We start from the raw sequence: 15,080 nt of genomic DNA on the forward strand, positions 1-15,080 counted from the left end.
GATGTCTCTTGCAGTGAGATCTGAGCAGTCGTAGCGCAAATCTACTTCTCCATATTTATTCCTGCAAAGTTCCCATGGGCTTCTCCTCCTGAGGGAAACTTAAGAAACTATTTTTTTTAATAGTGAAAAAAACTGTAGCCCTTATCACTCCTGTTGATCTTAAGGCACAATTAGTCTGCCTCATCCTACACCATTCATTCTAAATTCCCATCATCCTCAGCTACCACTTCTACAGGTCTTAGTGTCTTATCTGGTGGTATGATCTCAAACTTCATTCCTAAAGGGTCTGAGACCCTAGTAATCATACCCTTCTCAGGCTCCATTCAAAGTTAAAATTGAGCAGGAAAGTACCAAGAGATGCCCCAGTGGATCAGGTGGCTTCCACTGATATTCCTTCCTTCCCACACTGTGAAAAGCAGCTCTACTTCTTCCTGATGATCAGATTAGATTACTCTTGTCAAGATGGTGACTCTATCAACAGCTGGTCTCTAGGTACAAGGAGTCCAAAGTGCCCTGGCAGTAGCTATAACTTGTACTTCCGTGGGACTCCTGCTGTGAATCTTGGTAAGAATATGTTCCTCTTTTGGGATCAGGACTTATAATTTCACAGAGCCCAGAGCTGCTGTGACAAGAAACACATGGGCTCCCAGTGGGTCACTGGGAGTGATGTAAGTGGGGCCACTCCTGATTCTACCCCCTTGAACATATGTGTTCTTCTTACTGAGGATGCCACACTGTATAGAAATCTCTGATTTAATGCATATACTGCATCTTAATATATGGCACCCCATCTTGCAGAATATTGCATCCAAGCTAACACTTCATTATACCTTCAGTAGGTCATTCAAGTTCTCTATGAGGCCAGATCCTTCTGGATAGTGCCGTATGTAATATGACCAGAGGACCTCATGGTCATGTGCCCACTCTCACACCTCCTTTACTGTTAAGTGGATCCCCTGGTCAGATAATATACTCCTTCAAGACCACCCCTGAGTTTGGCTATAATGAATAAGGCAAGCTCAGGGTTTTTTTTCTTCCTTCAGATGGCCATAGATGCAAGCTGAAGGTAGGTGCTGGTCCAAATATAGTGGATTATGTGGAGGTCTGTACTACCTGTTCACACAGCTTACTTACACCCTCTGATCCTGCTCGGACTTGATCCTAGAGTGACTGTATCCATTGTATAATGGACAGCTGCTGTGACTGTCTAATTTTTTGACTTGGTAGATCCAACAGAACCTAAATTATACTTGGGAGTTCGGGATACATGGCTATTTGGTTTCCTATAGTATAGCATTTTTTTCTTTTTTATGATCCTATCCCATGCCAGGAGCTGCCCCTCAGAGGGAATATAATTCTCTGATATGGATTGCATAGCCTTGCTTTAGAATCCAAGAGGGACTGTGTTAGTATTTTCACACTGGGGCCTACCATAAGCTCCACCTGCATCTTTTCCCGCCACTGACAAGTCCAGTACCATTGTGTCTGCGTGATTACATGGCATGAGTAGCAGGGCTGCTAATACCACAACCTGGATTGCTGCAAAGCCCTTTTCTGTTGCAGAACACATTGAAATCTGTCAGCATATAGTTTCACCCAGTAAATGGAATGGAGCAGTATTCTTAGGTGTGGAACAAGTTGCTCCAAAGTCCAAAGAGTCCCAGCAGGCATTGTGGGTTGTTTTTTTTTTTTTTTTTTTTTTTTTTTGGCAATAGTAAATGTATGATGCAGCAATTTTTTTTTAACTGAAAGGGGTAGTGATTCAGCAAGCCCCTGATCACTGAATTCTTAAAATCATTACTGAAGTTAGCAAGTTCCTGAATCTTTTTAGTATATATCTTCCTCTCTCTGAACTGCAAGTGCTTTGATAAAGACTTTCAGCATCACTATCATCAATGAAATGAATCAGTGTGATGTTCGATGGGGAATCCAGGAATTCCAGATCTTTTGGACTATATTTTGAGAGTGGGTGAGTTAATATAGCCCAAGGCAAATCTGTAAATGAATATTGTTGTCTGTCCCATGTGAATGTGAGCTGCTTTTGTTCCCTTTTCTGATTGGAATAGAAAAGAATGCATTGCCCAAATCAGTGTGCCTGAGGTCTTATTAAGCTGATCCAGCAATGATATCTTGTCCAGCACAACTGCAATTGGGGCTACTAACTGTGTGACCTTGTGGTAGTCTACAGTCCATTCTCTAGGATTCATCTAGTTCATTCAGTGGCCAGACAGGAAAACAGAGATATATACGAGTCAAACTGTCACTTCTGCATCCTTTAGTTTTTTTTTGTTTTGTTTTGTTTTTTTTAATCTGCTGACCAGTACAGGGATCGAACTCTGAACCTTGGTGTTATCAACCCACGCTCCTCTAACAAACTGAGCTAACCAGCTAGCGTTTTTAGATCTATAAGAGTGGTATCAATCATTGTCATGTAGTCCCAAAGATGCTACACTGTTTTCTGTTTCTGCCCTAGAAGAGAAAGGTGAAATTTCAGAAGTTCCCACTTGAACTTCTTCACTGTAATAGCTCCTACCCCACAGCCCACGGACTCCAAAGAAGGTTACTCCAACTCCCAAGTATGTTATTTGCAGTTGTATATTCAGGGGTTGGGGAAATGAACACTGGATGGGTTTGCAGACCCATTATACCCTACCCACTGTAAGCTAAACTGTAGCCAGTGCTCTGTTTATTACCTGTTCATCTTTATTAATTTGCTAGGGCTGCCTACCAAAGTGGCAAGCGCTTAAGCCACCACAAACTGCATGGCTTAAACAAAAGAAATTTATTCTCTCAAAGTTATGGAGGATAAAAATCTGGAATCAGTGTTGGCAGTTTTGGTTCCTTTTGAGAGATATGAGAAAAGTATCTGTTCTAGACCCCTCTTCTTGGCTTGTACATGGCTGTCTTCATGTTTACATGGTGTTCTCCCTTTATACACATCTCTGTGTCTGAATTTACCCTTTTGATAAAGATACCAGTCATATTGGATTAAGACCTACCCTAATGACCTCATTTTCACTTGATTACCTCTGTAAAGACCCTATCTCCAAATGAAGTCACATTCTGAGATAATGACGGTTAGGACTTCAACACATGAATTGGGGAGGGAAGGTGCGTGGGGACACAATTTAGCCTGTAACACACCCCCCATGCTGTTACTAAGAAGGATATCATGATGATGAAGCTTCAGTTCTCTGGATATCAATGTCAAGTTTGATATTGCCTCCAATAATTCTCAAAATATCTTGCTACCCCCCTTTCTTCAGTGTACAGTAATCCAAGCAAATGATCATAGGTCCCATTGAAAAAGGACTGCAGAAAGCTTTACAGTATATTCTTGTTGCAGTGTTGCAAGGTCCTTTTTCGTAGGTACCTGGCCATATTTTCAGTCGATAGGTTATGGATTTGAATTTTGGCTTAGATCCAGGTACTATGCAAGGTATTATGATTTTTTATGGTCGCAACTGTTTTCAGCCTCCTGCTCTCCCATTCTTGCCTTTTTTTTTTTTCTGATTGTAGATGTTAAAAAGCACCCTTATCATCTGTCCACTCATTTTTCTCTGAGAGATACCATGATTTATTAACCATCTCCACAACTCCTTATGGGTTAAGCCTCCTTGGGTGCCCCTCCAACCTTGCTGATCATTACAGTAACCACAGCTTCCTGGTTTCTGGCAGTTAAGTGCCACCAACTGGCCTCTATTACTTTGAGGCCCCACCATTCCCATGGTTATTATCAAGCCAAGTTTTGTGATAGCCCAGCCTACCAGCCCTGGCCTGAGGAAAATGCCATTACTGAACACTTTTTAGTGGTGCCAGAGTCTCTCACTGGTACATTCCTAACAGCCATGGTAAATGGGGCATCCTCTACTAAATCTTCTGGCCTCACATAATATAACCATTCCAGCATGCCCACTTTCCTCAGAACCTTTATTTCTGCCTCTACCACCTAGCATAGCAACTCAGACATTTCCACTTTACTCTTTGAGTCACTATTTTCTCCAGGCTTCTAAAACTACCCTAGCGCTATTGCCTTGGCTTTTTGCCAGAATGTTCTGTTCTGTTTCTGAAGAAAGTACCCCTAACTCAATAAATTCTTACTTATCCAGACTTATGTCTAGCCTAATGGGCACCATCATAATCTAGTCACAGTGTATATTAGTCCATTTCTGTTGCTTATAACAAAATACCTGGAACTGGGTAATTTATAAAGAAAACAAAATTTATTGTTTATGGTTTCCAAGGCTGGGAAGTCCAAAAACAGGGAACATATCTGGAGAGTGTCTTGGTGGGGGCGACACTGACCCAGGGCTCTCACATTGCAAGATGGTGGAAGCAGAGAGAGCAGAAAGAGAGAGACAGACTCTCTCCTCTCTTCTTTAAAAGCCCTGAGAACTATGCCCCGACCACCATCTTTAATCCATATAGTACTGCAAGGTCCTACAATCTAATCACCTCCTCAAGGCTCCACCTTTCAATTACCATAATAGGACTTCCCATACTCTTAACAGTCAGAGTGGGGGCTGTTCCTAATACATAAAAATAGGGGGACACAATTAAAGCCTCAGTGAGTTTTGGGGGGACATAATTCAATCCACTACAAAATGGTACTCTCATGACTCATGTAGGTACATGATATTTAATTCCTTTTATTTTTATTGTAACATAGTTGATTGTACATATCTCTAGGGTACAGAGTTGAATGTCAATACCTGTGTGCAATATGTGATGCTCAAATCAGGATAATTGTTGTATTCAACATTATACAATGTAATTATTTTTTGTGGCGCTTTAGCAATTCCTCTCTTACCCGCCCCCTCAACCCCCCGCTTCCCACCTCTGGTATCTCAGATCTGTTCACTCCTTTTGAAAGTTCAATGTATTATTGTGATTGTTGTATCTTTCTTTTTAATTATTGGTTTATTTTTCAGCTCCCACTTATGAGTTAGAACATGTGGTATATCTCTTTCCATACCTGGCTTATTTCAATTAACATGATTTTCTCTAAGTTCATCCATGTTGCTGTGAATGTCAGTGTTCCAATTTTTTTTAAGGCAGAGTGGTATTCTGCTGTGTATATTTACCAAATTTTCCTTATCCAGTCATCTGTCACTGGACATTTAGGTTGGATCCAAAACTTGGCTATTGTAAATAAAGCTGCAATAAACCTGGGAGTGCAGGTATCCCTTCAAAATAATGATTTCCATTCCTTCAGGTATATACCAAGCATTGGGATTGTATGGCAGTTCTATCTTTAGTTGTTTGAGGGACGTCTGTACCATTTACCATAATGGCTGCACCAATTTACAGTCCCAGCAATAGTGTAGGAGGGGTCCACTTTCTCCACATCCTTGCCAGCATTTGTTATTCTCTGTCTTTTTGATAATATCCAGTCTAACTGGGGTGAGATGATATCTCAATGTAGTTTCAATTTGTATTTCCCTGATGCTAAGTGATGTTGAGCATTTTTTCATGTGTCTGTTGACATTTGTATATCATCTTTGAGAAATGCCAAATCAGCTCCTTTGCCCATTTTTTAATAGGGTTATTTTTATTTTAATTGTTAAGTTGTTTAAGTTCCTTGTATATTCGGGATATTAATCCTTTGTTGGATGCATAGTTTGCAATATTTTCTCCCATTCTCTAGGTTATCTTTTCATTCTCTTAATTGTTTCTTTTGCTGTGCAGGAGCTTTTTAGTTTAATATAATCCCACTCCCATTTGTTTAGTTTTCCTTTTCTTGCCTGTGCTTTTGGGGTCATATTCATAAAGTCTATGCCCATTCCTGCTTTCTGAAGTGTTTCCCCTATGTCTTCCTTTGGGTGTTTTACAGCTTCATGTCTTATAATTAAGTCTTTAATACATTTTGAGTTAATTTTGGTATATGGCAAGAGGTACAGGTCTAGTTTTATTCCTTTGTGCATGGATGTCCAATTTCCCCAACACCACTTATTGAAGAGGCAGTCTTTTACCTAATGTATGTTCTTGTTGCCTTTATCAAAGATGAGTAGGCTGTAAATATGTGGTTTTATTTCTGGATTTTCTATTCTGATCTATTGATCAGAGTGTTTCTTTTTTTGCCAGTACCAAGCTGTTTTGTTTACAATAGTGTTGTAATATAATTTGAACTTAGTATTATGCCTCCAGAATATTTTCTCAGAATTGCTGTGACTATTCATGATATTTTGTTGTTCAATGTAAATGTTAGGATTGCTTTTTTTATTTCTGTAAAGAACATCATTGGTATTTTGGTGGGGATTGAATTGAGTCTGTAAATTTCTTTGGGTGCTATGGACATTTTCACAATGTTAATTCTTCCAATCCAAGAGCATGGAATGTCTTTCCATCTTTTTATGTCCTCTTAATTTCTTTCAACAGTGATTTTTAGTTTTCATTGTGGAGATCTTTCATCTCCTTGGTTAAGTTGATTCCTAGATATTTCATTTTTTTGTGACTATTTTATATAGGCTAGCTTTCTTGATTTCTTACTTTGCTAGTTCATTGTTGGAGTATAAAAACACTACTGATTTTTGCATGTTGATTTTGTATCCTGCAACATTACTGAAATTGTTTATCAACTTCAGGAGCTTTTTTGTAGCGTCTTTAGGCTTTTCTATATGCAGGATCATGTCATCTGCAAACAGAACAGTTTGACTTCATCCTTTCCAATCTGGAAGCCCTTTACTTCTTTCTTTTGCTTGATTGCTCTGGCTAGTACATCCAATACTATGTTAAGTAGGAGTGGTGAGAGTGGGCATCCTTGTCTTGTCCCCATCCTTAATGGAAAAGCTTTCAGCTTTTACCCATTCAAGGTAATATTGGCAGTTGATGTATCATATGTGGCTTTTATTGTATTGAGATAATTTCCTTCTATACCTAATTTGCTGAAAGTCTTTATCATGAAGGGATGTCGAATTTTGTCAAATGCTTTTTCAGCATCTCTTGAGATAATCATATGTTTTTTGGCCCTGATGTTGTTGATGTATTTTATCACATTTATTGACTTGGGTATGTTGAACCATCCTTGTATCCCTGGAATGAATCCCACTTGATTGTGGCATATAATTTTTTCAGTATGTTGCTGTATTCTATTTGCTAATGTTTTATTAAGGATTTTTGTTTTGTCTTTGATTTTGGTGTCAAGGTGATGCTGGCTTCACAGAATGAGTTTGAGAGAATGGTCTCTGTTTAATTTTTCTGGAATAGTTTGAAAAGAATTGGTGTTAATTCCTCTTTAAAGGTTTGGTATAATTAAAGGTTTGGCCACCAAGTAAAGCCACCCAGTCCTGGGCTTGTCTTTGTTAGGAGACTGCTGATTACCGCTTCAATCTCATTGCTTGTTATTGGTCTATTCTGGTTTTCTATTTCTTCTCTGTTCAGTCTTGCTTGTTTGTATGTGTCCAGAAATTTATTTATTTCCTCCAGGTTTTTAAATTTGTTGGTGTGTAGTTGTTTTTAATAGTCTGTAATTATTCTTTGTATTTCTTTGTTATTGGCTATAATGTATCTTTTTTCAATTCTAATTTTTCTTATTTGGGTATCTTCTCTACTTTTTTTAGTTAGCCTAGCGAATGGTTTGTCTATTTTCTTTATCTTCTCAGAAAAGCAACTTTTTGCTTCACTAATCTTTTGGGGTTTTTTTTTGGGGGGGGGTCTATTTCATTTAGTTCTGCTCTGATCTTAATTATTTCTTTTCATCTACTAATTTTGGGGTTAGATTGCTCTTATTTTTCTACTTCTTTCATGTGTAGCATTAGGTCATTTATTTGAAATCTTTCTATTCTTTTTATGTAAGTGTTTATTGCAATAAACATCCCTCTTAGAACTGTTTTTGAAGATTCCCACAGGTTTTGGTTTGATGTGTCTTTGTTTTCATTAGTTTTTAGAAATATTTTGATTTCCTGTGTAATTTCTTCTTGGACCCATAGGTCATTCAGGAGCAGGTTGTTTAATTTCCAGAGTTTCATGTGCGATTGATTTCTAGTTTTAATCCATTGTGGGCTGAGAAGATACTTGAAATGATTTCAATTTTTTTTTAATTTGTGAAGGCTTGATTTGTGGCCTAACATGTGGCCTATCCTGGGTAATGTTCTACATGCAGATGAGAAGAATGCATATTCTCCGGTTGTTGGATGAAATTCTGTAGATATCTGCCATGTCCAATTGGTCTAAAGTGTAGTTAAAATCCTGTTTTTGTCTGTTGATATGTTGCCTAAAAGAACTGTCCAATGCTTAAAGGAGGGACTTCAGGTCCCAACTATTGTTGTATTGGGGTCTATCTCTTTCCTTACATCCAATTGTGTTTGCTTTATAAATCTGGGTCCACCAATGTTCGGTGCATATAATTTATGATTGTCATGTCTCTTGCTATATAGAACCTTTTATCATTATATAGTGGCCTTCTTTGTCTCTTTTTATAGTTTTTGGTTTAAAGTCTCTTTTATCCAGGATAAGAATAGCTACTCCTACTCATTTTTGTTTTCCATGTGCGTGGTATATCTTTTTCCATCCCTTCACTCTTACTCTTGTATGTCTTTACAGGTGAGGTGAGTCTTTTGAAGACAACATATAGTTGGGTCTAGCTTTTTAAACCAATCAGCCAGTCTGTCTTTTGAGTGTGGAATTTAATCCATTTACATTGAGGGTAATTACTGATAGGTACTTCTTCCTTCTGGCATTTTATTGATTTTCATTTGAATGTTTTAAATATGTTTTGTTTCTTTCTGTCCCTCCTATTGCTTGTCTTTGATGATTGTTGGTTTTTGGAGATGGTAGGATTTAATTTATTTCTCTTTCTAATTACATTTTTTTCTACCAGTGGGATTTCTTCTTTCTTGTGTATTCATGGTAGTGATGATTGCTTTTTGGATTTTAGATGCAGGACTCCCTTGAGGATTTATTGTGGGGCTGGCCACGTGGTGGTGAATTCCTATAGTTCTTGTTTGTCTGGGAAGTACACTATTTCTCGCTCATTTCTGAAGGGTAGCCTTGCTGGGTATAGTATTCCTGACTGGAAGTTTTTTTCTTTTAGTATTTTGAATGCATCATCTCATTCTCTTCTGGCCTGTAGAGTTTTTCTTGAGACATCTTCTGTTAGTCTGATAGGAACTCCTTGATAACTGGCTTGATGCTTTTCTCTTGCTGTTTTCAGGATTCTCTCTTTGTCTTTGAGTTTTGCCAGTTTGACTATAATGTGCCTCAGAGAGCACCTGTTTGGATTGAATCTCTTTGGGGATATTTGAGCCTCCTGAATCTGAAGGTCCATTTCTCTCCCTATACCTGGGAATTTTTACACTGTTATTTCATTGAATACATTTTCAATGTCTTTTTCTTTCTCCTCCTTTCAGGAATACCCATCAATTGGATGTTTCTGCACTTAAGGTTGTCTGCTATCTCTCATTTTTTCAATTCTTTTCCTTTTCCTTTTTCATTTTTGGTCTGCCTGAGTTATTTTGAAGAGATTATAGTCGAGATTAGAAATTCTTTCTTCTACTTGCTCTAGCTGGCTGCTTCAGCTCTCTGCTGTTTTTTATTTCACTGAATAATTCATTCAGTTCTATGAGTTCTATTACATTCTTTTTTTAAAGCATTTATTTCTATGTAAATTTCCTCCTTCATATCCTGGATAGTTTTGCTGAGTTCATTGTGTCATCTAACTGCTTCTTGTATCTCATTGAGATTCCTCAAAATTTTTACTCGGAATTTCTTTTCATTCATTTCAAGGGTTTCCTGCTCTATGGGGTCCAGTACTTCAGAGTTATTGTATTCCTTGGTATACTCATATTTTCTTGTTTATATATATGTTTGTGTGTGTGCGTGTGTGTGTGTGTATTTCTAGTATGTCTATGTTGATTTTTGGTCCTCTGGTAGAGCAATGACTGCTATAAATCTCCTTCCTTGGATTCTGCTACTGACCCTCCTTGGGTCAATGCAGTCGAGCAGTGGTGGTCCACCTGCACAACAGCAGTGGCTGTGGTGGCTGTTGCTGTGGTAGCTGGCCTCCTTTGTGGCAGCAATGGTTGTAGAGTTGGATTTGGCAGGCTGCCCATATGGCAGTGGTGGCTCCAGCAGTGGCAAGCTGCTTACACAATGATGATGGCTGCCTGGTGGCACGAGTGATGGCTGCAGCTGCTTCAGTGGTGGTTGAAGCAGCTGCCTGCTTGGCTGCAGTGTCCACAGTGGTGGCCCACACAGCTGTACATGCCATTTAATTCTTTCAGGTCCTTTGTGTATAGTTTCCTTTCTTCCTTATTTGTATCATAATGTTCCTAGCTGGATTATTGCTGAAGTTTAACCTAGTTATCATCCTAGCAATCAAGGAGATAGAGAAACTCCTGAAAGAACACCTGTTCCTCTGCAGAGAAACATCTGCAGTGTCTTCTTACAAGGAGAAAATGTTAGTTCTAACTGAAGAGCAGGCCAATTCTGCAAGCTCTGCTGGATCCAAAAAGTCTGCAGATCCAGGATGCTTAGACAACATATGAGATCTGCCTTTGCTGAGCATTGTAAATGTCCCTGAATCCCTGTTACTCTATTACTGAGTTTGCACATCAGCTAAGTCTGCTCTTCCACTGCAAGGGATAATGGCCTCTTTTTAAACTACAAAGGAAAATCTCTAGTTCTCATACTTAGTCTTCCACTGTTTATTAACCACTCTCTGCAGGATGTCAAAACAACTGAGTGATAAACAGCCAACTCCACTGTCTTTATGTTCAGTGTTCCCCCATACATGTCAAAGGTCTGGATCATTACACTGGTATGGGTGTTTCCTTCTAATGTAACATTTTCCCAGGTCATCACAAGGGAAAGTTCTAGCAACTGGGCCATCATCTTGTGCCCATGCAGGATGGAGATCCTCCTTTCCAGCTGGTCAGAGACTGATTCAGCACCAAGATACTACCATACTGCCTACTTTCTCAGACCACTTCTGGTAAAAAATGTGCTGATTCAGGCATTCTCAGAAGCAGATACCATGACAGAATTATCAGTGCAAGGTGTCTATTAGAAGAAAAGTCCATGAAGGATGAAGTAGAGAGAAAACAAGAGTAGGCAGAGAGAGCTTTCAGATAATGATGCAGGTAAGGCACCTGTGAAAAGAAAAGAAAGATTAAGAAGAACCTCAAATTGCAATGAAGCTCAGAGAGTCTCATCCATGCCAATAGGGAGTCCCCAAAACTGCATATTCGAGCAGTCACTCACTGGGCTAGAATGGCCCAGTTCTAGCCTGATCCAGCTCAATCATTAGAAGCGGCCTCAGGAAAGCATGGTCTCAGCATGAATGCAGTGATGGATTCCAAAGGAGTGGCAACCAGAAGCTGTCACTCAACTACATACCTCCCACCAGCCCACAATCCAGCAAACTAAAGGTTATGCAGGCAATTTTGTTGGACTCTGATTTCTACTCCCAGTGTCCATTCCAGTTATTTATTCTTCATGCCAATTGTTAATACTTTAAATATCACCCTTGTGGATCTTCTAAGAACTCTACAAGCCTTTTCAATATTTGTAAAATCATAGGGAGAAGAAAGGAGCCCCAGTAATGAATGAGCAAGGCTTGGACTAGAGTGAAAAAACTAGGTGCCCAGGGCACAAAATTTAAGGAGGCACTTACTTTCATGTTTATAAAAGTGCAGAGTCAGCATTTGCACAAACATAAGTGAGCGTCTCTTTAAATTTTGAATCCTACATGCTTCACGTGCCTCACTCTAGTCCAGAATATCTGACTGAGACTGACTTTTCTGTTAAAATAGAGGTTTGGTACTCAAATTTTCATTGGTTGATTTGGAGAAAATTAACTCACGAGATCCTTGAACAGCTGAGGTTATAAAACAAGATACATACTTACTACAGGCACAAGCCTTATAGGGATAAGGTGGTAATAATGTAGAAAAAGATATCAATTATCCCCAGCACATTTCCTTGCCCAACCCAGCTAGGGCAATATCAGCAGAGGTTTAACATGGAGACTGAAGTTCCCCGTGCCCAGGAGTAAAAAGGAGTCATTACACAAACCTACATGTGGGGAAATGGCATAGAACTATACCCACACATTGTGTCAATGCCTGTTTTCTAGTTTCAGTACTGTCCTATAGTTACATAAGATGTAACCACTGCTGAACCTAGGAGAAAGGTACGTGAGACCTCTCTATGCTGTTTTAGCAACTTTATGTGAATTTAAAATTATTTCAAAATAAAAAATAAAAAATAACCTCCCAAAAAGGAAAAGCTTCTTTCATGGCCAAACATTATAAATAGAGTCAAGTAACAATTGTCAAACTGTGAAAAGATAATTGTCACTCAACACACCAAAAAAGGAAAAGGAAAAAAAATAACTGATATCCTAGATATAAAAAAGAGCTCTCAAGCTCTCAAGCATGGATTTTGTAAAAGACCAATAACACAATGAAAAAAAAGCATAGGATATGAAAAGACAGTTTATAAAAATAAAATATGAATGTCCCTATAACATTCATGTTATTGAATGAAAATATGTTACTCATGACACAAGTACAAATTAAAATTACAGCAAAATATCATTTTAAAAAGTATCTACTTGACAAAAATCCTAAGTTTGACAGCACATCCTATTGGTAAGGCCGTGGGGGAAACAGGCAGTCTCATACACTGCTGGTGGGCATACAAATTAGTATAACCCCAACAAATGGCAATTTGGCACCATTTATTAAAATTACACATGCATATATTCAATGATACAGAAAGGTTACTTCTGGGATATATCCTACAGATGTACTCACAGGCAAAATGACAAAAGGAGAAGCTTATTGAACTAGTTGAAACATTATCAAAAAAGATCAGAAACAACCTGACAGAATTTAGATATGATACAGTTGTCCCCCCAAAAAACTCATGTTGAAACCTGATCCCCAAGGTGGCAGTGGTGGGAGCTGTTTGAGTCATTGGGGGGAATCCCTCATGAAAGAATTAATGCTCTACCAGGGAGGTGGGCATAGTGAGTGAGTTCTCTCTCTTAGTTCCCATGATGGCTGGTTGTTTAAAAAGACCCTGGCACCTCCCCTCTCTCTATCTCTCTTGCTTCCTCTCACTGTGCTATCTGCTTGTACCCGCTGGCTGCCTACTGCTTTCCGCCATGAGTAGAAGCATCCTGAGGACTGCACCAGATGCAGCTGTCCCAGAATTGTAAGCTAAATAAGCCCCTGCTCTTTATAAATTACCCAGTCTCAGCTATTCTGTTATAACAACACAAAAACAGACTAATACAGAAAATTAGTAACCAGGAGTAGGGTGTTACTATACAGATACCCGAAAATGTGGAAGTGGCTTTGGAACTGGGTAATGGGCAAAGGTTGGAGGAATTTGGAGGATGCAGAAGAAGACAAAAAGATGAGGGAAAGTTTGGAATATTTTAGAGATTGGTGAAATGGTTGTGACCGGAATGCTGATAGAAATGTAGATAGTAAAGGCTATGCTGATGATGAGGTCTCAGATAGAAATGAGGAACTTATCAGGAATTGGACAAAAGATCACCCTTGCTACACCACAGCAAGGAACTTGGCTGTGTGTTCATGCCCAAGGACTTTGTGGAAGGAATGACTTGAGAGTTGGGAACCAGAATGAATGGCAGAAGAAATTTCCAAGCAGCAAAGCATTACAGAAGCTGCGTGGGTACTTGCAACAGTCTATGCTGAGTTATGGCAGAAAACGTATGATGTAAAGCCAGAATTTAAAAGAGAAGCAAAGTGTAAAGATTTGGAAAATTTGCAGGCTGGCCATGTGGTAGTGAATGAGAGACCTTTCAGGGGAAAAATGCAAGGGTGAAGCAGATAGATTGGTTGCTACAGACATTTGCATGGCTATGATGTAACCAGGTGCTAATAGCCAAGACAATGGGAGAAAGGTCCTGAAGGCATTTCAGAAGTCTGGAAGGGCACGCCTCTCCTCACACAGACCCATTGGCCTAGGGGGACTGAGTTGTTCCAGAGGACAGACCCAGGACACCACTGCCCTTGGGAACCTGCTCCCTGCATTCCAGCTACTCTAGCTGGAGCAGCCCTGCCTCAAGTGGCTCCAAGTATGGTTCATGCAGAAGTTCTGAAAAACAAGCTAGAAACTTTGGTAGCATCCACGTCATGTTAAGTCTGCAGGCTGGCAGAACATGAAAGCAGTGGAGGCATGGCAGCCTCCACCCAGATATCAGAGGATGTGTGAAAAAGCCTGGGACCCAGGCAGAGACCTGCCACAGGGGCAGAGCTGCCACAAAGGTCACCTACTAGAGCAATGTGGAGCAGAAAAGTGGGGTCAGAACTCCCTCAGAGAGCCCCCACTGAGGAAAAGTCTAGTAGAGCCAAGGCAGCAGAGCTGCTGCCAGGACCCCAGAACTGTAGGGCCACTGGCGACATGCAATGCCAGCCTGGAAAAGTTGCAGGTACCAGCACAGCCCAGTGGGCTGTCCTAGGCTTTGGGGTTTCAGATACCCCATTGTGCTCAGGATGCAGGACTTGGAGTCAAAGGAGATTATTTTGAAGCTTTTAGATTTAATGTCTGCCCTGCTGAGTTTTGGACTTGTTTGGAGCCTGTTTCTCCTTTCTTCTGGCCTATTCCTCCCTTTTGGAATGGGAATGTGTTCCCAATATCTGTTCCACCATTGTATCCTGGAAGTAGATAAATTTGTTTTTGATTTTTACAGGTTCACAGCTGGAAGGAGTTCTGCCTTTGGTGTCAGATAAGACTTTGGACTTTAGACTTCTAGGTTGGTGCTGGAACAAGCTAAGACTTTTAGGACCGTTCGGATGGAATGATTGCATTTTGTATGTGAGAGTGACGTGAGTCTTGGGGAATCAGGGGCAGAATGATAGAGTTTGGATGTGTTGTCCCCCTCAAAACTCATGTGGAAATCTGATCCCCAGTGTGGAAGTGTTGGGAGCTGTTTGGGTCATGGGAGCAGATCCCTCATGAATGGATTAATGCTCTCCCTCCAGGGTGGGGGTAGTGAGTGAGTTCTCACTTTATTAGTTCCCAAGAGAACTGGTTGTTTAAAAAACCCTGGCACCTCCTCTCTCTCTTGTTTCCTCTCACCATGTGATCTGCTTGTACTCACCGTC

The sequence above is a fragment of the Cynocephalus volans genome, chromosome X, assembly GCF_027409185.1.
Source record: "Cynocephalus volans isolate mCynVol1 chromosome X, mCynVol1.pri, whole genome shotgun sequence".
In the NCBI taxonomy this organism is placed as follows: domain Eukaryota; kingdom Metazoa; phylum Chordata; class Mammalia; order Dermoptera; family Cynocephalidae; genus Cynocephalus; species Cynocephalus volans.